General features: G+C 41.7%; 1 protein-coding gene and 1 pseudogene across 4 annotated transcripts in view; one reads left to right on the top strand and one right to left on the bottom strand.

The window, feature by feature from the left end:
* CLYBL (citramalyl-CoA lyase) overlaps positions 1 to 26,493 on the bottom strand; it is a 250,637-nt gene that overhangs the window by 141,750 nt on the left and 82,394 nt on the right. The window lies entirely within an intron of this gene.
* LOC115511971 lies at positions 7,952 to 8,314 on the top strand (annotated as a pseudogene).

The following is a 26,493-nucleotide window of genomic DNA, read 5'->3' as shown; positions in this document are numbered from 1 at the left end:
TTTTAATTTTTTTTTTTTCAACGTTTATTTATTTTTGGGACAGAGAGAGACAGAGCATGAACGGGGGAGGGGCAGAGAGAGAGGGAGACACAGAATCGGAAACAGGCTCCAGGCTCTGAGCCATCAGCCCAGAGCCCGATGCGGGGCTCGAACTCCCGGACCGCGAGATCGTGACCTGGCTGAAGTCGGACGCTTAACCGACTGCGCCACCCAGGCGCCCCTCATGAGACATACTTTAAAATTCACTCTAAAATCCTGCTTTAACTTGTTGCCTTAACATAAATATATCTGATGTATAAATTCACGAAAACCAACGTAACTACCTCACTTTCAACAGAAAAACAAATGCTTCAACTGTTAAAGAAGGGATTCTATCTATCCATACCTAAAACTATCTTAAGTGAGGAGTATTAACCTGTTGCCTTCATGCGCATGTGCAGTGGCTGAATTAACTGAACAGAAAGGAGCAGCCCGAAGAACTGATTTAGTGCATCCAGTGAGTAAACCGCAAACAGAAAGGGATTTACACACCATCACAATGCCCCCTGGGAGCTGTTCTGGTCCATCAGAACCCAAATCCAACTTTTCAGTGACACCTAAAAGTACAGATACCTAACAGACCTTGCATTGCTGACAAAGTAAACATTATATACCCTTTCAAAATCAGCTTATAAAATACAACAGGGATGTGACTGAGTTTTTAAAAACTAAGTGCTTGAAATATACCCTAACTTGCTTCTAGGTCTAAACAACCAGAAGACTTGACATTTGACACTAGGTTTCTACAGCATGGTGCTAAAATGACCCTTCATATCTCTGAGGGCCTCTCGACAAACAAAGCTGGTAAATAAAAGAAAACAAATGACAATAGAATCCAATTTCCTACCTGATCCTGACCGTCCGGGGGCCAATCTGCAACTCCCCCGCTGCAGCCTCAGTGAAAGCACACATTGCCAGCACTCACTTGTCCCTTTCTTGCTTTTGTTTCCTTTGAGAGCCATCCCTGAAACTTACCCAAGCTGAGAGGCAGATCCAGTACCTTTAAAAAAGTTAGCCATGATAAATCGCCATCTTCCTTACTGCTGAGTCTTTCCTTCTTTTGCACCAAGATTTCTTTCCACTAACCTGAGAGCAGAAACTTCCCTACGCTAAGATCTCAGATAATGGTCATGTTTAAAGACCAGCCCTGCTTGTCAAAGATTAGACAGCTGTCTGTAGCATACACTCCTCTTCACCATCACCAAGTAGGCCCGATAAATGCTAATACTCAGCATGACGCATCCAGAACTTTAAGCCCCAGTGATAGCTAAGCAGAAAGTATCACAAATTTACTGAAATTATCTGTGGCACAAAAGAAAGGAGAAGGAATTAATCAAAGTCTCTCTCTTAATGCAATGCTTGATTGAACTACCCCAATCCCTTTTTAAATAGGATACTGGTGGCAAGTGACCCTGACTGCATGCCCTAGTGAGATACACAAGGAACACTTGTTCCATTTTTTCTTTTATGACCTCATTAAGGAGGATTTTGAAGATTGTTCCTGAATATGAGAACAAAGTGTCTTAAGACATCTCTGGCTTTTTATGTCTTTAGCCTTTTACTGCTGGGATGGCCTCTGGGTCTGTGTCTATAACTAGGTACACTCATGCTCACACTTACCTCCCCACCCAAAACAACAATCAAGCAAGGTGATCTGGGCGAAAACAGTCAAAGCCGCACACCTCTAAATGCAGAGACGTGCTACTTTCTCACACTGGAAAGTTTTGCCAAGACCAAGTTAGGATCCACTCTCTTTTTCCCTCCTCTCTGAGTTGTAGCTGCCATTAATTAGCTCTGGCGGCTGTTTCAAGGCTCTTATCGAGGGAGGGTGCAGACTGCCAAATCTGCTAGTGTGAAAATACTCCACCGCCAGGAACATTTTTCTGTTTGTTGATTCCACGCTTCAATCTAATATGGAAGATTATATTTTACTATCAGAAACAAACAGATTTATAACCGAAGACATTAAAGGCAAACAGGCAAAAAGCAAGCCAAGGACTGAGCCTAAATGTAGTATTTTTATTGACTTCTTAGAAACCAAATAACCTGGCATATTAGTGTGTGCATTCTGCAACAGACATTCAGCCCCATTGTACTACTTAGAAGAGAATAAAAAGAAACCCTACTGTTTGAAACCCAGCGGAACATCCCCACAACAGGGCACAACTGTTCCCTCATGCATGAATGGGAAGGAGATGAAAGAAAAGATGGACTTCTGAGGTACAGCAAAAAACAAAGACAACAAAAGTGCTGATCATGAGGGAATGACACAAGGCATTGCAGCAAAAAGGATGAGAGAAAGGAGCTTAGACAATGGTGAGGACAGCTAAGTGACACGTAGGAGAATTGAAAAATCTACAGAAGTGTCTTTTCTCTCCACCCTTGATGAAAAACAATTAAATGTTGGTACATCTGTCATAAAAAAAAAAGATCACTGAAACCTGTTACCATCATTATGTGCGGCAAACTTAACTACCCAAACTGTAACTCTCCAATTAAACATTGCCACCTCTGTCTCTGAAAGGAAAAGTTTTCATTTCTGTGACACTTTATAATAGGTGAATATGCTGTAACAAGTTATAAAGCCTGAGGGGTGCTTAAATGCGTGAACACATGTATGGGGACATGGATATGAAGGTTTAAAACACTCTAATGTAAAAGATGGGCTTAAGGAAATGTGTGTATCAACTCAGCTTTTGTTTACAAAATATTTTCCTCTTGACTCACATTATAATTATAGAGATATTTGCTCTAAATTTTGATTGGCTTTCAACTAGTAGCAGCTGGAAACATTGTGGCTTTAAGTTTCTTTGCTCTCAAACCACACTGCCAAGAAGATATTGTTTGTAAACACTTAATACGAATGAAAGAAGTTCATGATTTAAGGCTACTCTTAAGCGAATGCAGTCATTTATATGTGATGGGAATAATTACCTTTTGATGTTTCTGTTTTTCTTAAACAGAGGTACACCTGTCCACACTTCACTAATGTTGAGCCCTGCTAATGAAGTGTTCAGTGAGAAAATCCCATCAACCAAATATATTAAAAAACCATGCAAAATCCCCACTAGATGTTTATTGCTCCGGAAGTCCACTGGCCTGGGAAAGTCACACTGTTTTAAAGTGAGCTCCTGAATGTTATTCCTTGCTTGATAACATGCAGCCCCTGACAAAACCCAAAAAAGCAGTTATTGACTCTGTCAGAATGCCTGATTAATGGATAAACGCTGTAATTGATTAGCAGAGAAGTGTGAATTAAAACAGGGCATGGCATCAATAACCAGCTTCTAACAAAGGTGGCTGACATAAGATGGAAAACAAGACCCCACAGCTATATCTCATCAAAGGCACGCTTTTCTTAAAAACAGTGGAGAGAAGGAGAACTAAACAGGCCCAGTGTCCTGTTCTCTGCAATTCTTCAATCTCTTCTCTTGGTAAGCATGCTGTATGGAGCCATCGGCAAACGGTACCAGCACTCACTCCTCAGTCCGCTTCTGTCCGCCTTTGGATATCAAGTACTGGAAGTCAGTTAAATGTTCCATTATTCCAGGACTACAGTGAAAGCACATAAGAAGTCCTGTTCTCTTTTCATTTTGTTTACTGGGAACTCTCTCATATCCTCATAGAAAAGCAAATTCTGCTTGTTCCAGTGCCCCTGGAGAGACAGGAGGTGTTATTCACTGGCACATTGCTTCCACCTGCTTCTGGAGGTGAAAAATTCATTCATTCATTCACTGAGTCATTTGTTCAGTCAGTCAGTCAGTCAGTCATCCAGCATCTGGTATGGACTAGTTACTCTTCTGGGCTGAGGAGGACAAAGATGAATAGGTTTATGGCAGCCTAAGTTGATGCAGACCCCACTCCTTAAAATATACAGAAGCACTGGATAATTAAAGCAAAAAAAAAAAAAAAGTTTTTGAAGGTTAAGTGAGATTGAAAGAAAAAGGAAAGGGAAATCTCTAAGTGCTAAAACAGCAGGAATTCCAGAGTTGGACCTCCTCGAGCTGATGCTGAATCCACAGAGGGATAGGGTCCTGGAACAAGGGCTAGGGGCTGGAGTATCAACACCCAGCTGGAACAGAAGACACCAACTTGGGCTTGTGCAAGGTGAGGGACCCCTTAAACAGCTATCTAATCCGTGAACAAGGAACTAGAAGAACTCTGCCCACCAAAGAAATGGCAAAGTAGACTGTGTGGGCACTGTGAAAATAAACAAAGCTTTGTGTAGGAGTCCTCTAAACTGTGAACCTAGGCTAAGAGCAAGTGCAGGCATTAAGTTAATACCACCTGGATGGGTTGGAAGTTACAAACAGAGAAATTACAATTAACTTGAGTTCAAGACCCTGAAACAACCGAGTCTTGGTTTGTAGAAGAAAAATGCAAAGTAGTGCTGCAAAAATGTATCCACAATTCAGGGCACTTGGACTCCCAAAGTCAAAAATAATCCCTGCTGAAGAGGAGCTTACAATAAAGAGTCCCAATCATGTGAAGAAATAAACCAGCAGGTGGGACAGTGAGCAAGTACAATGTAAGGGTGAACAGCTACCTGGGAACTAGAAATAAATGAAAACCTAAGAAGGAGTCTGAAGTATACATTTGAAGTTATTAACATGACCCAAGAAGGAATAGTAAGCATTAAAAAAAAGGACAGTATTAAAAATTAAAATTAATTTGAAAGAGAATCAAATAGCATTTTAAAAATGTTTATTTATTTAGAGAGAACAAGAGAGAAAGTGCAAGCGGGGGAGGGACAGAGAGAGGGGGAGAGAGAAAATCCCAAGCAGGCTCTGTGTTGTCAGTGCAAGGCCCAAAATGGGGCTTAATCTCACAAACAGTAAGATCATGCATGACCTGAGCTGAAATCAAGAGTTGGACGCTTAACTGAGCCACCCAGGCACCCCCAAATAGCATTTTTAAAAAGAAAAAAATATAATTATGGAACTAAGTAAAACAGTAGATTAGCTGACAAAAGAATTACTAAACTATAGGATGGACGAAAGGAAACCATACAGAACACGGCACAGACAGTAGGTGACAGAAGTCATGAAGATAGGAAACAAAAAGGGCAAAATGAGACATTACAATAAATGTCTAAGAACAGAAAGAATGAAGATTCATGACTATACATTTTCAGAAGTGAAAGCAATATTTAAGTTCTCAGATTGAAGAAGCACAGTCATGAGCTGGATAAATAAACACAGATCAACACCTACACATATGGCAGTGAGCCTACAGAACACCTCATTAAGAAACACAACAACAACAACAAACCAAAAACAAAAACCCAGAAAAAATAATTACTCATGAAGAAAGAAAAATTTTGCTGTTCCCCAGTAGCAAAATAAACCCCAAACAAAGGAACAATGTTTTCCAAGTATTGAAAGAAATAACATTTAGTCTTGAATTTATTATCATTCAAAATTGGGACAAAATAAATACATTTTCCAGACAAAGTCTGAAAGAAGTTGCTACTCTTGTACTTTTACTGAAGTGACCAAAGGTATATTTCATAATACAAGAGACTGAATCCTGAAGAAGGTAGTGGGATCCAAGAAACAACGATGAGCCGAGAGGTTGCAAACAGGTAACTATATCTAAAAGAGCCCTCACTATAGGGGCACCTGGGTGGCTCAATCAGTTAAGCATCTGACCTTGGCTCAGGTCATGATCTCACTGTTCGTGAGTTCAAGCCCTATGTTGGGCTCTGTGCTGACAGCTTGGAGCCTTCTTGAGATTCTGTGTCTCCCCGCTCACTGTTTATGCTTGTGCTCACTTGTGCTTTGTCTCTCTCAAAAATAAAAACCATTAAAAAAATTTTTTTTAAAGGGCCTTTACTATAAAAAGAACAGCAGCAGCAATAATAATGTCCTCTCATTTTAAACAAAGGACTTAAAAAACAAGACAATTAGCAGGCTCTGAATAGACAGAGGACATGAAAGACTAGGAGACTATATCAGGGCTAAAATACATCAGAGCACTTTGTTCAGAAGGATATTAGAGATTTATCGGTTAACTTTAGACTTTGTTAAATCAAATATACACATTAGGGGTGCCTGAGTGGCTCAGTCGGTTAAACGTCCGACTTTGGCTGGGGTCATGATCTCGTGGTTTGTGGGTTCGAGCCCTGCATCCGGCTCTGTGCTGACAGCTGGGAGCCTGGAGCCTGCTTCGGATTCTGTGTGTGTGTATGTGTGTGTCTCTCTCTCTGTCCCTCCCCTGCTCATGCTCTGTCTCTCTCTCTCTCAGGTGAATAAATGTAAAAAAAAAAAACAAACAAAACAAAGTATATACATACATATATATTTTTTACATTAAAAAAATTTTTTTTAATGTTTATTCACTATTGAGAGACAGAGAGAGACAGAGCGTGAGCAGGGGAGGGGCAGAGAGAGAGGGAGACACAGAATCCGAAGAAGGCTCCAGGCTCCGAGCTGTCAGCACAGAGCCCAATGTGGGGCCGAACTCACAAACCATGAGATCATGACCCGAGCGTAAGTGAGATGCTTAACCGACTGAGCCAACCAGGCACCCCCCCCCCAAAAAAAAAAAAAAATACATATATATATATATATTTTTTTTTTTTAAAATATATACGTACACATTAAAATTATAAAAGTAATCACCAAAAGAAAAAACCAGAATATACAACTTGAAAATCAATATAAAGAAACAAAAAAACAAAAATTGAAGGAATAAAGCTTAGTAAATCCAATTAAAAGCAGGAAATGAAGGAAAATAGACCCAACAGAATGGTACATAAAAATAGTAAAAGAGGGCGCCTGGCGGGATCAGTCAGTGGAGCATGCGACTCTTGATTTCAAGGTCATGAGTTCAAAGTCCCATGGTGGGTTTGGAGCCTACTTCTAATAAAAATAAATAAATAAATAAAATATTTGAAAAAAATAAAAGACAAAAATTTAGTAAGAATAGAGAGTGTTTGAAGAGGAAATAAGCACTAATGAATATACAAATATTTCTTCACTCAATAATTAGAGAATACACATTCTTTTAAAGTACATATGGAACATTTACAAAATGTGATGACTTACAAGGCCAGAAAAGAAGTATCAGGAAATACAAGCCAATCTTGTACAAACTGAATTCTCTCACCACAGTACAACGAAGTCTGAAGTCAGTAATTCCGAAAACTCAAACACATACTTTTAAATAATCCATGAATCAGAAAAATTATAATTAAAGGGAAATATTTAAAATATAGTAAAAATGAAACATTACATAACTAAGCCTGTAAAACACACCTAAGGTAGTTCTTAGGGGGAAATTTACAAGCTTAAATGAATGTATTAAAAAAGAAAGAGTAGGGGCGCCTGGGTGGCTCAGTCGGTTAAGCATCCACTTCAGCTCAGGTCATGATCTCACAGTTCATGGGTTCGAGCCCCACGTTGGGCTCTTTGCTGACCACTCAGAGCCTGGAGCCTGTTTCAGATGGTGTGTCTCCCTCTCTCTCTCTGCCCCTCCCCTGTTCATGCTCTGTCTCAAGAATAAATAAACTGAAAGAAAGAAAGAAAGAAAGAAAGAAAGAAAGAAAGAAAGAAAGAAAGAAAGAAAGAAAGAAAAAGAAAAAAAGAAAGAAAGTAAAAAAGGGGATGCCTGGGTGGCTCAGTCATTTAAGCATCCAACTCTTGATCTCAGCTCAGGTCATGATCTCACAGTTTGTGAGATTGAGCCTCACAGAGGGCTCTGCGCTGACAGCACAGAGCCTGCTTGGGATTTTTGTCTTTCTCTCTCTCTGCCCCTCCACCAATCGTGTGTGTGCGCTCATGCTCTCTCTCCTTCTCTCAGAATAAATAAACTTAAAAAAGAGAGAGAGAGAATAGGGGCCCACTGTAGCAGTGTGAAGGACGCCACAAATTCCATTTGGAGGTGCCTCTGAGTTTGTGGAGTAGACACCATGAGAAAAAGTCACCCGCCCAAGTTGAAAAAATTTATAGACAAGAAATAATCATTGAAATTAAATGGTGGCAAACATGTCCAGGAAATACTGTGGGAGTTCAATCCCTTTATGAATCTTGTGATAGATGAATGTGTGGAGATGGCAACTAGTGGGCAACAGAACAATACCAGAATGGTGATAATTCGAAGAAATACTATCATCATGTTAGAAACCTTGGCCTTGGAATGGAGTATAAACAATAGCTGTGTTCACCAGAAGAAATCAACTGTTTCCACGTGTCCCCTCTGCATAGCACCTGTTTTACTACAATATAAAAATCAGATCATGTGCATTTTCATACTGAACTTCTTTGTTAAATAAACTTTTGTAAATAGTCAAAATAAATAAAAAAGAAAGAGTAAAATATCAATGAGTTAGCTTTTCTATTCAGGAATTTTTTTTTTTTTTTTTTTAAAGAGCAAAAGACTTAATTCAAAGAAAGTAGACAGGATAATAAAAATAAGAGTGAAAATTAATCAAAGATCACCAAAATAAAATACTGATACTTTGAAAAGATAAAATAAACAAACCTCTGTCAAGATCAAAATAAAGACGGCACAAGGGTGCCTAGGGGAGCTCAGTTGGTTAAGCATCTGACTCTTGGTTTTGCCTCAGGTCCTGATCTCAACGGTTTGTAGGATCGAGCCCCGCATCGGATTCCTCACTCACAGTGTGGAGCCTGCTTGGAATTCTCTCTCTTCCTCTCTCTGTCCCTCTCCTGCTCATGCTCACTCTCTGTCTTTCTCAAAATAAATAAACGTTAAAAAAAAGAAAAAAATTTATTTAAAAGATGGCATAAATAATATTAGAAATAAAAAAACCAAAACCTAAACCTACAGGTGCAGAAGAGAATAAGAGTATGCTAGAAACAACTCTGTGGCAGTAAATTTGAAAACAGACAATATGAGTAATTTCCTAGATAAATATAAGCACCAAAAGGGACTCAATAAGAACTAGGAAAACCTGAAAAAATCATATTAAATAGAATTAAATAAATTAAATAAAATTAATAATAAATAAAAATAAATAAAATTAAATAAAAATTCATATTAAACATATTGAATTAATAGTCAAGATACATATAAAAGTTGTACAGATAATTTCTAGCAAGTTTTAAGAAGCCTTTAAGAAACAGAAAATTCATATCTTATTTTTAAGGTTTTAAGTTATTTGAGAGAGAGAGAGAGAGAGAGCAAGCAGGGGAGGGACAAGTAGGCTCTGCACTGTCAGCACAGAGACTGACATAAGGCTTGAACTCACAAACTGTGAGATCATGACCTGAGCTAAAGCTAAGAGTTGGGTGCTCAACCGACTAAGCCACCCAGGCATCCCCAGAAAACTCTTATCTTACATAAACTATTTCACAGAATAGAATAAGGGAAAGTTCATCAATAATTCCTCCCAACATATTTGAAGAGAGTATAAAAACCAAAGAAGGTGAATACAAGAAAATTACAGACCAGTCTCAAAGCGTAAATGCAAAATTCCTGAATTTTAGCAAACCAAATCAAGAAAATTAAAAAAAAAAATTGTTTCATACCAGTAATGCAACAATGACTTAACATTAACAAGTATATTAGTATAGCTCACTTCATTTAGAAAAGAAAAATATTTTGAACATCTCAAAAGATGTAGGAAAATCATTTATCAAATTCAATAATGTAAAGAGTTTTGTGCATGAAAAGATACTATAAACAGTTAAAAGGCAACCCACAGAATGGGAGAAAATATTTGCAAATCATATATCTAATAAGGGATTAATATCCAGAATATATATAGAACTCCTAAAATCCAACAATATAAAACAACATAATTTTTTGAAAACTAATAAATGTTCATAAAGTTGGCTGGTTACTAAATCAAAATACTAAAATCAAAAGCAGAAACATGCCAGATCTCTACTTCCTTTCAAGAACCCACACTGAAGGGGAGGAGTATGAATCCACAGGACCAGATGTAATGGAAGAAACCACTTTTAAAAGATGTCAACAAGGGGCACGTGGGTAGCTCAGTTGGTTAAGTGTCCAACTTCAGGTCAGGTCATGATCTCACGGTTCATGGGTTCGAGCCCCATGTCGGGCTCAATGCTGACAGCTCAGAGCCTGGAGCCTGCTTCGGATTCTGTGTCTCCCTCTCTCTGCTCCTCCCCTGCTTGCACTCTGTCTCTATCTCTCAACAATAAATAAATGTTAAAAAAAAAAAAAAAGAGATGTCAACAAATGTGGAAAATGGAAAGTAAGTCATCAGATGAAAAGCTAACTACCAACTGCCTGAAGTACTAGGGCCAAAGAGGGGTAGGTGGCAGGCCAAAAAAATCAAGTGTCTTTCTATAACAGCCCTGGAAATGCTTAGGAACTGAGGTTTCTGGAACCTCTGGAGGCAGGGTTGTGAGCTTGAACAGATTGTAAATCTGTATAAGAGCACTAAGACCCTGCCCCCACTAACTTTCCCATCCTAATAAAGGAGAGGAAGGAACTCTCTCTGGAGAAACTGAACCAAAACAGCTTCCAACTTGTGGCTGTAAAACCCAGCAATGAGGAGTTAGTCAGTCATGGAGGTAAAAACTGGGACCAAGTGCAAGTCAGCATACGGAATGGTGAGGATTCCTCAGGGCCCTTCCTCCTTGGCTCCCACAATGCTGGCAGCCAGGTTACTCCTGCAAGTCAGAGGTTGGAAGATTCCTCTGTGAGAAACAGAGGCCTCACAGACACTGATGACAGGCAATCCCCTGGTGAAGGTGGCAGGTCCCCATCTGATAACTCTACATGAAGTCCATCCGTTAGCACCCACAAAGAACTCCCCATAAATTTTTAAGTTCCTCATTCTTAAATATGGACTAATACCCACAGATCACTAGACATTTGATGAGAAGTCACTAACATGAAAGATAAAGACCAAAAACAAGCCGGCAGAGCACTCAATAGAGAAACTCTGAGTCTTGTATTACTTCATGAAAATGCAAATTTACATTAAAAAAAATCAAGCAGCATTCCCATACACTAGCAACAATCAAGCACAGATTTTGTAAAAAAGACGTAAGTCTCGCCTTTGTGGCATTCAAATTTTAGTTGGATTGACAGACATGCAAAGAGATAAATCACAACACAACATGGTAAGCACTAAAACTGCACCATTTTATAGACCCAAATTTAGGAAGAGATTTTTTGAGAAACATACTGAAATCAGATTGGTATATACAAAATTTGAAGAGCTGTACAAACATCCAGGTTGAAAGAAGATTCTGAGACCATCATAAAGGAAGAGAATGTCATCATCAAGGGCAGTATCAGGATTTTAGGGTCCAATGAAGAACAACAAATCCTTTTAGAAAACCAGGAAGGAATGTTGGAAAACAAAAAAACCTACAGAGATTAGCATCCTCAATATGGGGGAGAGGGTGGAGAGAGTTTAGAGAAGTGGGCACGATCTACAACATCAAGAATCCAAGTCAACTGAGGATTGGGGTGCCTGGGTGGCTCAGTCAATTAAGCATCTGGTTCTTGACTTTGGTTCAGGTTATGATCTTAGTTTGCTGATAGCACAGAGCCTGCTTGGGACCCTCTCTTTCTCCCTCTCTCTCTCTGCCCCTCCCCAGCTCATGGACTCTGTTTCTCTCTCAAAATAAACAAACTTAAATTTAAAAAAAAATGAGTATTAGGATTAAAAATGGGGTCTTGGTTGGGGCGCCTGGGTGGCTCAGTCAGTTGAGCATCCAACTTCAGCTCAGGTCATAATCTCATGGTTCTTGAGTTCAAGCCCCACACTGGTCTCTCTGCTATCAGCCTGGAGCTCACCTGGATCCTCTCTGTCCCTCTCTCTCTCTCTCTCTCTCTCTCTCCTCCCTTCCCCTGCTCATGCTCTCTCTCTCAAAAATAAATATTTTTTTTAATTATAAAAATAAAAAAAAATTTTAATAAAAATGGGGCCTTGGATTTGGCAATTCTGAAAGCATTTAAAACCCCAGGGGACAGGTGCAGCGTTAGATGAGATACAGATGTTCTAATGGACTGAGAATTCAATGCCACTTAGCGGGGATATAGAGAAGGTGAGTACAGACAACTCCTCAGAGACATTAGGAATGAAGAGAAATTGAGAGACATGCCAATGGCTTAAAGAAGTGGACATGAAGCAAAGTCCATGTTTCACTTCATTTTTGACAGAAATGTGTATAGAATCTCTTCGTAGGCATTGGGGCAGGAAGTAAAAAAAAAAAACAGGAGAGAGAAGGGCTAAACTGGTGTCCTAAGAGTCCCCAAGGAGAAGGAAGGAAGGCGGAGGCAGCGACACTGGAGAGGAAGAACAACTCCTCATTTGAGGAAGTTAGGGAGGCAGGAAGAAGGTTCCTTTCCAAGTGCAGCAGTCAGAGATGGAGCCAGGTGTGATATCTGAGTCAAGGCCTGTACTTCTGGAGACCAACAATTACTCTTTTTTCCTCAAACAACAGGATGTTTAAGTCAGAGGGATATTAGAGACTAACCATAGAGAAAGGTGACAAGTAAACAGGAGGATTTCATATATTCCCCGGTGGCAGGGACACTGGTTGGGAGCCACGGTGACAGTACTGACAAGAAAAGGCAGATCAAAAGGGTGGCAGCAGTGGCCAGGAGACACGGGCTGGAGGCAGGGAGTTCAGAGGTCACTAAAATGCATGTGAAAGGACACAGTTCAGGAAGGGGCCGAGAGAAGGGGTGGGAAAAACTGCAAGTGTTTGGAAAAGCAACATCCTGGAAAATAAGCCCCCTTTACCTCTCTTCTACCCAGATTAAAAACTCACAAATTCCCTCATGTCCTACGCCAACTTCACAACTCTCAATGACAAAGACCGCTGACAAAAATGCTGTGCAGTATAAATAATAACAGCTTTATTATTCCCCCAGCTCCACTGGGGCAGAGAAAAGTAGCAGACGGTCCCTAGGAAGAACAAATGTTAGTGCTGCCCAGTCCAGAATGCACCCGGCCACATTGCTCTGGGCCTCTGGAGGGGAAGGAGAAACACTGTCCAATCTCCAGATTCTTTAAAAAACAAACAAAGAAAAACCCAAGCTCCCAATTTAAAGGTAGATCAGAGTGAAGTCAGCTACTGCAGTGCAGTAAGGGGACTCTCTCCCAGATCTTTCACATCACTTCCTTCAGACAGTGCCAATCTACACTTCCTCCCCCTGCCCTTTTTTGAAGGTATTTTTATTTACTTATTTAGATTTTTTTGAGGTAAAACATCCATAGGGTAACACAAATCTTAACCATACACTTGATGTACACATTATACATGTATACTCTCAAGATCAAGATACAAAACATTTGGGGCACCTGGGTGGTGCAGTCGGTTGAGCATCCGACTCCTGATTTCAGCTCAGGTCATGATCTCACAGTTTGTGAGTTTGAGCCCCATGCTGGACTCTATGCTGACAGTGCAGAGCCTGCTTGGGATTCTCTCTCTCCCTCCCTCTCTGCCCCTCCCCTGCTTGCTCTCGCTCTCTCTCTCTCTAAATAAATAAACTTTAAAAAAAGATACAGGACATTTCCAGCACCCAGAAGACACCCTCATGTACTCCCCAAAGCACCCTAACAGGAACAGCCACTAGCTTGACTCATGCCATCACAGATTATCTGATAAAGTGTAGTTTTTATTTCAAATAAACAGAATTACATAGTATGTACTCTTCTGTGTCTGACTTCCTTTACTCAGTATTATTGAATTATGAACTTTTTTTTTTTAAGGTTTACTTATTTTTGAAAGAGAGAGAGAAAGAGAGAATGAGCAGGGGAGGGTCAGAAAGAAAGGGAGACACAGAATCTGAAGCAGGCTCCAGGCTCTGAGGGCAGGGCTTGAACCCATGAATAGTGAGATCATGACCTAGACTGAAGTCTGACACTCAACTGACTGAGCCCCCCAGGCACCCCTGAACTTTTTTTAAAATACTCTTTTTTTTTTTTTAAGTTTTATTTATTTATTTGAGAGAGAAAGAAAGAGAGAGAGAGAGAGAGAGAGAGAGAGAGAGAGAGAGAGACAGCATGCGTGCGCATGAGCAGGAAAGGCGCAGAAAGAGAGGCAGAGAAAATCCCAAGCAGGCTCAATGCTGTCAGCTTGGAGCCTTATTCAGGGCTCAATCTCATGAATTGTGAGATCATGACTTGAGAGAAAACCAAGAGTCAGACGCTTAACTGATTGAGCCATGCAGGTGCCTCCAAATTATGAACTTTTTAATATAAAGTCTTTTAAATGTTTCAAAGGTCAATGACATTTTGTTATACAGCTAATAAATATTATGGTTGTCACATACAATGCACATCACAGGAGTGTGGTGAAAATTACTGATTGGAAAAGACAGAGGTAGAAGAGGATCTCTAGGAGTATTAAGAAGCAAGAAGCGGGGTGCCTGGGTGGCTCAGTCGGTTGGGTGTCTGACTTCGGCTCAGGTCATGATCTCACGGTCTGTGAGTTCGAGCCCCGTGTCGGGCTCTGTGCTGACAACTCAGAGTCTGGAGCCTGTTTTGGATTCTGTGTCTCCCTCTCTCTCTGACCTTCCCCCATTCATGCTCTGTCTCTCTCTGTCTCAAAAATAAATAAACGTTAAAAAAAATTAAAAAAAAAAAAAAAAGAAGCAAGAAGCTGGTGTGCCTGGGTGGCTGAGTCAGTTAAGCATCCGACTTCAGCTCAGGTCATGATCTCATAGTTTGTGGGTTCGAGCCCTGTGTCAGGCTCTGTGCTGACAGCTCAGAGCTTGGAGCCTGCTTCAGATTTTGTGTGTCTCTCTCTGCCCCTCTCCTGCTCACGCTGTCTCTCTCTGTCTCTCTCAGAAACAAACATTAAAAAAAAAAAATTTTTTTTTAAGAAACAAGGAGCTCTAGACCAGCAGGCCATGACCCCCACAGGCCTAGGCATTCACGTCTGCCAGTGGGGTCATCTCTACCCTATGAAAACAAGACCAAGTTCTGGCAAAGGTAGGTAGAAAGCTAATTTTATTTGTTAATTCAACAAATATTTACCTAGCACTTGTGATGTGTCAAACACTCAGCTGGGTATTAGGGAGTCATTAGAGAACAAGACAGACAAGTTTCTGTCCTTTTGCACTTTATAGTGTAGTGGTGGTAGGAGCAGAGTAAGGCCATAAATAAACAAGATAATATTACAGTATTAAATGCTAAGCAGAAAGTGAATGGTGGGAGAAAGAGGGATGGGAACGGTGGGCTGTGTGAAAGGTACATTGGAAAGGGGCAGGGCAATGTCTTTGAGAAGGGATGGATGAATTGAGACCTGAAGGATGCAAAAAAGCTAGGCACCTGAAAGACTGCGGGAGGGCAGACATGGCAATGGACAGCCAAGTGCAAAGGCCCTAAGGCTGGAAAGAGCTCGGTATTTATGAGATACACTATAGAGGAGACCTGGATACCTGGATGGTAGTGAGAGGGAACACCAGAAGAGGCAACCAGAGGGGTTGGCAGGGAGGTCCCTGGAGAGCAGGGCAAAGGTTTGGATTTAATTTCAAGGGCAGTGGGCACTATTAGTGGGCTTTAAGGCAAGGGAGTCATCTGACTTATATTTTTAAATTTTTTTTTTCAACGTTTTTTATTTATTTTTGGGACCGAGAGAGACAGAGCATGAACGGGGGAGGGGCAGAGAGAGAGAGGGAGACACAGAATCGGAAACAGGCTCCAGGCTCCGAGCCATCAGCCCAGAGCCTGACGCGGGGCTCGAACTCACGGACCGCGAGATCGTGACCTGGCTGATGTCGGACGCTTAACCGACTGCGCCACCCAGGCGCCCCTGACTTATATTTTTAAAACATCACTCTGGCCAGTGTGCAGATAACAGATCACAGTGGCTTCAGCACCTGGGTGGATGGATGGTGAAGACTGATACAGAGAAGGTAAAGAAGGTAGGAGAGAGAATCCAAAGTCAGGTACTTGACATCCAGGTGGAGTGACTGAGTAGCCAGTGATCCGGAGCCTTCAGCAAACAACAGATTCACCTGGGGAGCTTGTTAAAACACAGACTTTTGGGCCCTGCTTCCAGAATTTCCGATTCAGGAGTACAGGGATGGGGTCAAGAACTCACATTAAGAAAAAAAAAAAACAAACTAAAAAGAAAAAGTTTATTTTGAAAGAGAGGGCAAACCAGAGAGAGAGAGAGAGAGAGAGAGAGGGCGCCGGGGAGGGGCAGAGAGAGAGAATCCCAGGCAGGCTCTGCACTGTCAGTGCAGACAGATGCAGGGCTCGAACTCGCAAATCATGAGATCATAACCTGAGCCGAAACCAAGAGTAGGACGTTTAACCAACTGAGCCACCCAGATGCCCTAAGAATTCTCATTTTTAACAAATTCCCAGGCAATACTGATTCTAGTATCTAGGGACTACACTTTGGTAAGGGCTGTTAAAGGCAACTGGGCACAGAAGCCTGGAGAGGATCTATGCTGGCCAGGAATATACCACCTGTGTAAGTACACCACATATTTAAACCTGTGGGAATGTTGGGATCTTTTAGGGATTAAAAACCGAGAAGGGCAGGGCCCTGTGTAGAAGTCAGGAAGAGGAGGATGATTGAGGAGAGACAGCCAGTGAGGTAAGAGGGAAATCAGATTGGTGCCCAGGAAGATGTGGTAGGCAGAATGGTTTCCCAGAGATTCCCATGCTCTAATTCCTAGAATCTGTGAATGTTACTTTGCATGGCAAAAGTGACTTTGAAGGTGTAATTATGGTCATGGATTTGAGTTATCTCCATGGGTCCAACCTAATCACATGACCCCTTAATAGCAGAGAACTTTCCCTGGCTAGAGACAGAAACAGCAGCAGCAAAGGACACAAGAAGATTCCCAGCCTGAGACAGATTCAGCACGAGGTTGCTAACTCTGAGAGGTGGGGATCCTGTGTGCCAGGACTGGAGAGAGGTCTCTAAAGGTTAAGGTGGCAAGGGGATAGGGACCTCGGGCCTAGAGCTGTGAGGATTTGGACTACCAGCAACCTTAATGAGCTTAGAAGTGGATCCTTCCCCAGAGACTCCAGTAAGGCTGATGCCTCGATTTTAGTCCAGTGAGCCCGGGGTCAGACTTCTGACCTACAGAACTGAGAGATAATAAATAGGTGTTAACTCTAAACAGCCAGTTTTGTGGGAACCTATTACCACAACGATAGGAAACTGATACAGAAGCCAAGAGAAGAAAGCGTTTAAAGATCACCGAAGCCAAATTTGTCAAATGCTGACAAGAATCCAGTCATCTGAGGACAAAGGTGTCTGCTGGGTTTGGCAGCAAGTGCAATCTTGGTGGCATGGAGCAAGGAGAAAGTGGTATTGAAGTGGGCTCAAGAGAAAATGGAGGGTGAGGGGCTGGAAACAGAACAGTTGAAGAGTTTACAGTTTGTAAAACTTTTGAGGAGCTTTTCTGTGGAGAGTAGTAATGGAACTACCTGTAGCAGGAGTAAGATGTGGGACAAAGGGAGGCATATTTGTTTTTAGGTGGGAAATTTTAGGACACAGAGAAGCTGAAGAAAGGATTCGGTAGTCACAGCAAGACCGATGCAAAGAGACGGGATATTCTCAAAGGAGTCAGGCCCTTGAGGGGGCAAAGAGTGTAAGGACCCAGGGAACCGGCAGAAGGGGGTGGAATCCCAGGCCGTTCGCCTCTGCACAACGTGGCAGCAGATGTTGGATTCGGTGACGGGAAAGTGAAGGACACAACCTTGTTTTCTCAGACACTGGGCAGTTTGACCCCAAAGTCTTTCTGTGGCTAAATTTCTCAGGAGCAGGGGTGCCTGGCTGGCTCAGTCGGTTGGGCACACGACTCTTGATGTCAGGGCCTTGAGTTCAAGCCCTGCCTTGGGCGCACAGCTTACTTAAAAAAAATAATAGTGAATTCCCCAGGAAGGAAAAGGAGAAGACGGTGGAAATAACCCATTGCTGCCAGGCATGACCCTTCCAGCAACAGGCAGCTTCTGGGGACTTGACCTCAACAGTTTGCTCCAGACACATGCTCTGGTGCTTCTGCCCTTCCCCTAATCCTGAGCCCCACTGCCAATCCTCAATTCCTGCCTGTCCCATTCCCTTCACTTTCCCCACCTGCCTTACTACACACCCTCATCATGTACTCACGTGGTCTAGGTGCCCCAGCACGCTCCACATGTCATTGTCATGTGCTCCACCATGCTCTGGCCTCCTGGCCATGTGCCCCGTCACGTTCCACACATCCCCACCCCTTGCTGCCTCTCACATGGCCCGACCCTTCCATGTGCCTCATCACATTGGGTGCATCCCATCACCTGCCCCAATGCCAGTCTTTACCGCCTGCACAGCCCACTGGAGCACCTTCCCCATGTGTCCCATCACACCCCCTCGTGTTCACCTATGTTCTGTATGTCCCTGCCACGTGCCCAATCACACCCTATGTGTGCCCCTCACGTGCCCCATCACGCTCTGTCCCCTTCACGTGCCTCATCACACTCTGAGCATGCCCACCACGCACTCCATCATATCTCCCAGCACTTCCCCTCCACGTGCCTCTGCTGCATTTCCTTTTTATCAAAAGAAGTCACACATAAGCCTACCAAATAAACTCCCACCTCTTGTCAGGACTTTAGGAGAGGGGTAGGCAATCTCTAGGAGTTAACAATTTACAAGGGGTTATGATCTTATAAAGAAAGAAAAATCAAGCTAAGAAGGTGAGAAGAAACGTGGTAAGACAGAAAACAAACTTTTCAACTATAGCTTTTTAGGAAGAGAAACAGGAATGAAAGGGCAGGAAACTTTCCCGCATACCTGTTCTTGCTAGGAATTTTTTTTTTTCCATGCTATTTCAGGAAGAAAGAAGGAAAGAAGGAAAAGAAACACAAACTGAAAAGGAGCACATGTATTTCCCATTGGCCAGGAAATAGAGGTCGGTTCTCAAGCCAATGAGAAACACAGAAGGCTACGGATGATATTGTCATCTGTATTCATCTGCCAGGGCTGCCCTAACAAGGTACCATAAACTTAGTGGCTGAAACAACAAAATGTTGTTCTGGAGTTCTGGAGGCCAGAAATCTGAAACTGAGGCAGGGTAAACCAACATGCTGACTACTATCCTTTACTCCTTATATACAAAGACAGCGTTCTAGGGGCACCAGGAAGATTCAGTGTGTAGAGTATGTGACTCTTGACTTCAGGGTCCTGAGTTAAAACCCCACGTTGGGTGTAGAGCATTAAAAAAAAAAAAAAAAAAAAAAAGACAGGGTTCTACCCACCTATTCAGATAGCAATAAATTAATGCCAAGTGAATGTATGAATGAATGAATGTACATGAATGGGGAATAAACAAACTTGGTGGTAGTTGAGAACTTCTCCATAGTAAAGTAGAGCTATTGTCCAAAGCACCCAGGTTTCTAGGAGCTTCCTTAAATCTAGGGTGAATTTAACCTGTACAGAGAATGCAGGCTTCAGAGTCCAAATGAATGTGTTTGGCAACGGAAAACACATGCATTAATGATTTGTGTGTGTCCAATTCTAACGAAACAATTCCGAAATGATTTTCAAATGTAAGTGAAAAGATGAGATTTTAGTAGCTAGCCTGGGAAAAACACAATTTGGGCAACTATGCATATTATCAGGCTTTATCAACTCCCTAATATAAGGTCAACTGTTACTTCAACAGCAACATGATAAACTGCCAGTACAGACGGAATGTTTTTTAATAACCAGTGTTTAAATATTTAAAGGTCTTATTATAAAACATATCACTGTAGGGGTACCTGGGTGGCTCAGTCAGTTAAGCATCCGACTTCGGCTCAGGTCATGATCTCACAGTCTGTGGGTTTGAGCCCTGCATCGGGCTCCTCATTGGTAGTGGGATTCTCACTCTTTCCTCTCTCTGCCCCTCCCCTGCTCGTACTTTCTCTCTCAAAATAAATAAAAAATAAAAAAATAAAATATAACACTGTAAATGAGTATTCAAAATCATTACTCCAAAAATCAAGGCAACACCTCTCTTTAAAAATCATGTCATGGGGCGCCTGGGTGGCGCAGTCGGTTAAGCGTCCGACTTCAGCCAGGTCACAATCTCGCGGTCCGTGAGTTCGAGCCCCGCGTCGGGCTCTGGGCTGATGGCTCGGAGCCTGGAGCCTGTTTCCGATTCTGTGTCTCCCTCTCTCTCTGCCCCTCCCCCGTTCATGCTCTGTCTCTCTCTGTCCCAAAAATAAATAAACGTTGAAAATAAAAAAAATTAAAAAAAAAAATCATGTCATGCTTGCACTTTAAAGTACTCAAATTCAAATTCAACTATGTGCACTTGGAAGAAAAAAATCTAAAGAGGAACAGAAACACTTTAAACAGTATGTTTGGCTCCGCCTGCCACTTAACTCCCTAAGAAGAAAGATGTAAATCAGTCTATAAAAGTCTCTCAGGTCTTCTGAGCCTCTCATCTTGTGTGGGGAGCTAGTGCGAAGCCTGTATTTAAAACCAGATTTCAAAATATGCATTTTCCTGGAGTCTCTGACTCTAAATGTAGCCACCTTCTCCTTCTCACACTTAGATGAAGGAATGGAGATCTATCTTCTCCAGTGCTGGAGGGGAAAATAAGTCCGTGATCAATTTAGTGATGTGTTGATCTAACATAACATCATAAGAGATTTGAACTTGACTATATGAGACTGTGCCTTCGTCAACCGTCTTTATGCTGAATGCCCAAGAAAAATCAGTTCCTCCACATCACCCTCCACACAATGAAATTCCATTGATAGGTAAGTTTTTGTCTCAGAAAAACATGGCACAGATAATCCAAAATTACAGAATCCAAAAATTATGTCATAACTCAACTCCCACAACCTCATAATCACTGCAGCCATTCAATGAGGGGCCTCTCAAGATGCAGACCAGGCAAGAGACCTGGAGGATGGTACACTGAATTTACACAAAGTTCCGAAATGGTTTTTACATTTTTGCTTTTCTGGGTATAATTTGTCAGGGACACATTGTGAATTTTCCAGAGAAGGAGAGAAAAGATCTGAATGTCATCAACAGCATAAAGATGTCTTACTTACTTAGTGATGGCTTGAGTATTGACATAAGTAATGTCCACAGGTGCTTTTATCCTTTACAGCCACTGCTTTCACTGGAAGTTACTGATAATTATGAACACAGGAGTATTTCTACATACATAACCTTTGGTTTTATTTCACATAGCTTTATGCATGCTACACATTATCATAAATGCACAAGTGTTTTATGCCTGTTGACGGAAAAGCAGGAAAGTTCCCAACCAGTGGGATGCCAAATTCTCCATTCTACTCTAAACCCAGAAGATGAGTTATTGAGGAAGAAACAAATGCTTCACATAAAAGAGTATGTGTGTATATATATATACGTGTGTGTGTGTGTACACACACACACACACATATATACGTATATACGCATGTATATACATACACATATATATGTGTGTATGTATATACATGTGTATATACACACACACACACACACACACACACACACACACACACTCAAGAGAGATATCTTTGTGAACGTATCTCCTTTATGGAGAAAAGAACCCATGAAACAAATGCCATCCAAAAAGATCCACACAGTAAATAAAAAACAAGAGGTGAGGGGAAGAAATGAAAGAGCACCTGACTGTATACCAAGAGGCCATGGTCAATTAAAGAGAATGCCCCATGGAGACGGTGCCCTGAGAAGTGAAGGATGAGGGTACAAACAGAAACTGGGTGTTACAGCAACCCACAAAAATAAGATAATAAATTTAGAACTTGTGACATTTTAATGATAGTGCAGGTCCAGTGAAATTTTCAACTAAATTACCTGAGATAGCTTCTTAACAGAAAGTGTCCTTTTCTTTTGAAAAGATAGTATATTCACAAGGTTCCAGAAAGGTACCAGAGAGTTCAATGGTGAAAAGTATTCCTCTCAGCCACCCTCCATCTCTGGCCTCACTTCACCTCTAAGAAGACAACCCACATTATCAGCAACTTGGGTAACCTAGCAAAGTCTTTACACATAAACTCAAACGCTCTAGAGGCATCTCCACGTGCCCAAAGTAAACAAGATGGAGCCACAAGGGGCTATTTTCCAGGAGCATCTTACAATCTTTTCCCCTCACCCCTTCTTTAAGGTAGGAAGCCTTAAGGCTTTCAGAATTCTGTTTTGTTTCTGTGGGGTTTTTTAATTAATTTATTTATTTTTTAATGTTTATTTTTGAGAGAGGGAGAGAGAGCATGAAAGTGGGGGAAGGGCAGAGAGAGAGGGAGACAGAGAACCTGAAGCAGACTCTGTGCTGTCAGCACAAAGCCCGACATGGGGTTTGAACCCATGAACCATGAGATTATGACCTGAGTTGAAGTTGGATACCAACCAATGAGCCACCCAGGTGCCTCTCTCAGAATACTGTTTTATCCTGAACTTGCAGGGAATTCTGCATGAGGCTTTGTTTTTTAATGATGAACCAATTTTTTTTAAAGCCCAAAATAAGTAAATTAAGATAAATAAGATTAAAAAGACAGATGTGATGAAAACAGTATCTACTAAATAGATTACCAGTAAACAGCTATTGGATGAATGTGAAAGAGGCTCTAAGATCTGACATACCTGGGTTCAGACACTGGCTGCCACTTACAGGAATATGATGGAGTCTTGCTTTACTCCTTTGTTAAAATGGGGATAAACATACATCGTCGCATAGCTGCTGTTATGTTGTTGAAATTTAATGACACCATATGTGTGATGTGGTCAGGGTCCCTGATATGCATTAGATGCTGTGTAACTGGCAGCTGTGTAACTTTACAGCCATGAGCTGTTCCCTATTTGCAACCTCCTATATACTTTTGGTTACAGGGATCATTTGGTCCCCGTGAGGGCACCCAAAACTGTCACAGAAACATCTCTAAGCTTGCACCATGCTGGGGTGAAGTGACAATCGACATGGGCTTTACATCTTACATCATCCTCTGCAACATCACTGAAGCAATGTCAGCCTCCTCTGTACTGAGCGGGAAAAAGTCACAGTCCAAAACTGACCTAGACAAAGGAACCTTGACAATCAGGGAGGGGGAAAAATCCAACTTTTCCATAATGAATAATAAATCATTTGTTTTAAAGTTTTTCGTGCTGTGCTCAGAAACCAGAGCACCTACTGACAGTGTCCCACAAACACTGAAGAGAAAAAGCATTAAAATGTTGATTCATGAGGACTTATGTTTATCACTGTAACAAATATACATTTGGATTCACTGAAGCCTTTGGTCCAAAGGGCAGCCCATTCCATCCACAAAACACAAAACGCAGTGACCAGCAGTGTCTTCCAGCACTGCAGCATGGAAAGGAACAGACAGGCTTCGGCACTGCTCAGCAGCTGTGTAAGTAGTCGTCTGCAGGTAGACTTTGCAGCATTAGGACTGTCACAGCATCGAACCACGAAGGAGTCACAACACTGGGCTTTACCACACCCACACCATCTCAGACCCAACCTGACTCTCCTACATCAGGGGTCCCCAAACCCAACAAGGAGTGTTTACAAGTAGCCATTTAGCACCTTCCTCGAGGTAGTTTTACACCATTGTTGTTGCTTTCCCTCCTGTGAAGGAGAAGAAACGAGAATGCTGAAAAACATTTTCTCTCTTTCTTTTCACTTTAAAATAGGAAAATGTAACCACATTAGGCTTTTTTTTTTTTAATGGCAATGTTTAAAATCTCTTCCATATCAATGAAGAAGAGGGAAAAAAAAATCTTACTCCCCAAAATGACTCTTTCATAGAACATCAGGGTTAGTTTCTGAGTGGCACGTTTTAAAAACATTTAATCAGTGATCTGAATATATGTCAACACCTTCTGGCGGTGTGCTATAAAATGTGAACCTTGTCAACAGCAACAGAAAAAGGTGACACACTTGGGACACAGAGCTTTTAAGCTGACACACAGTAATAATATAATTTTAAAATTTATCATCTGTTTAGCTGCAAGCAACAACAATTAATCTTTTTGACAATTCATACAATGCTTTAAATAACACCTGGGAAGAAAAACAAGGCATTCTCATTTTTACTTTCATCCTCTTGCATGGCTTCATAGCTACAAATGCGTATAAAGCCACACACAATAAATTTTGTGATTAGGATTAAAATGTTAGCAAAAAAATATTTCTCTTGTCACCTCATGCCCCTCCTTGCCTCCGTTAATAAAATTACTTAACACAAGAACTGTGAGAGCGAGTCCCAAAGGAAGTGTGGGCCTCCGAGGGTTCATTTCTGTCACATCAAATGACATTTTATTCCCAAATCATTTAACCTACGACTTTGCATGACTACTTATAGCTTCAACGGAATTCTGGTGGGGGCCCAGAAATGACACTAATCCCTCTGGCAGAAACTCCATGAAGGCATGACAATCCTGGGTGCTCTGATAACAACAATTTAAAAATACATAGCCAAGCAAATTGCCTTCAAAATGCTCAGAAGCACGTGGCTGTCTATATGCCGTATGGACTGGTACTTCGGTGCCCTGTGAGGCTTCATGAGATTTAGTGTTAGATGGCGTCAACATCTTTAATTAATCTATTTCCTACTACACATGAAGTCAAATGCATGTTACCAAATACACTTGCTGACCCACTGCCCTGCTGACCTCAAGGTTTAAAAGCCTGTGGGATAAAGGAAAGGTAACCTCAGCACAGACCAGGATGCAGGTGACAGTGAGTTACAAACTTATGAGGAAACAACATGTGAAGGTTGTTGCAAACAGCCCCACTGTCCGCATACCTCGTTACAGCCAGACTTCCAAGACTCTGGTTGTACCCGCTGTCCAGAGAAGGAAGCCAGAGTACCGCATCTGCAACTCTGGAGTTCTCCCAAGCTATGCCCAGATCCCATGTGGTTTCTATTCTCACACACCCTAAACAGAAATTAGGACTTAAAAGAAGAGGGTGGCTCCAAGAGCTTGGCCAAACAGGGCAAGGCGTTAAGAGTGCGATGGCCCAAGGTCTGGGGAGAGTCCTGGCAGCAGAAATCCATAAAAAAAATATGAGCTCTCCTATAGAACATAGAGAAGACAGGGTCAGAAGAAGACCTAGGTTATGGGACACAGGAATGGACATTTGTGCAAAAAATAGAGACTGAGTATGCGTGGCTCTTTGTCTATAGGGATTTTCTTCTTGTCTTTCTTTTCATCCTAGTCTTTTTCCTTCTCTGCCAGATCTAGCCTAGCAGGAAGTGATTAAATCAAGCTTTACCACATGCCCGTGTGTCTTGTAATAACAGGACCTGAACAGTAGATTTTAATTCCACTAGTTTTTCCTAATGAATGATGTCTATTACATGGTCTTGGTCTCAGACGTCTACATGCCCCCAGATTTTGTCCACATGTTGATTAGAAAAGAACTGCAAATCTTTTTCAGAAAAGACACAGAGAAGAGCACACCATTCTACATAGTATGTCAGACCTTCTCTAAAGGGACCATTAGGGACCATTACTCTAAATTTTTATTTTTAGCCTCTAGGCAAAAACTTCATAAAGGCTTCCTTTCTCCTTTGTTAATTATTGGTGAACTGATCCCTCAAAGGCAGGGATCCCAAAGACATACCCTTCATGTCCAAGCTCTAATGAGCTGTCTGTGTAGCATCTAAAACTGCAGCAGCAACTTTTAAATATGGATACTTTATTTTGAAAGTTAGAATTCTAGAATGAATTCTAGATCTCTGAGGGGACTTGGGGAATACTCACTATGGGGACCAGGACCTGAGACTGATGACTTCGGGATTTTGCTGACATCCGTGCCCCTCATCTCCTGACTTCCTGTCCAGGTTCCTCTCAGTGCCTCCATAATGCTCTGCCATCCTCCTGAACCTAAAAAGTGTAAAATTTACTTTCCCACCGAGTTCTTTTCCCCAACTACCAAAGGGGGAAAAAAATCCCCCATACTTAACTGATATATAAATTTCCTTTTAGTTATACCTAGTATTGATATTGAAGTCTCAAGGCCTGAAACAGAACTCTCCAGCTAGTGGGAAGGGCACTGACGGCTACAGCACATACGCAAGAGAACAACTCTTAAAACGTGTTTAATTACAGGGAGCCCCTCACAGCATGGAGCCAGAGCACAGGGATCTCAGAAAGCAATTTTCCATTTAGACTGTGCTCCTCAGCTAATTAAAAAACCAAACAGGCTAGCAATCTGGACAAGGAGACAATGAACACCCCACACGTTACAACACAGGTAAAGGTATGTGTGAGCCTAAATGGAAATGAAAGCTGCAGGAACCCAAATGTGAAAAGTAGCCATTTATAGCAGTGGCCCTGACGGATGGGTAAGTGCCTGGCTGGCGAATGACACGCTGCCCTCTCACTTCGTGGCTGAAACATGGAAACACTCTGGCCATCTGTTGTATCTGCAGAGATCCCAACTCAGAGCGGGAAGAAAAATGCCTGCTTTGGTTGCAGCTATAATGCACACGCTTCCAGCTGATGTGTGTTCTTGATGCTGCCAGCATTTCAGGTTTGAGCCCTCAATGACTGATCTTTTCTCCCTGACTGCTCT

Source organism: Lynx canadensis, chromosome A1 (genome assembly GCF_007474595.2).
Source record: "Lynx canadensis isolate LIC74 chromosome A1, mLynCan4.pri.v2, whole genome shotgun sequence".
Classification (NCBI taxonomy): domain Eukaryota; kingdom Metazoa; phylum Chordata; class Mammalia; order Carnivora; family Felidae; genus Lynx; species Lynx canadensis.
Note: the sequence above shows the minus strand (reverse complement) of the source record. Positions and strands in the feature narration are given on the sequence as shown.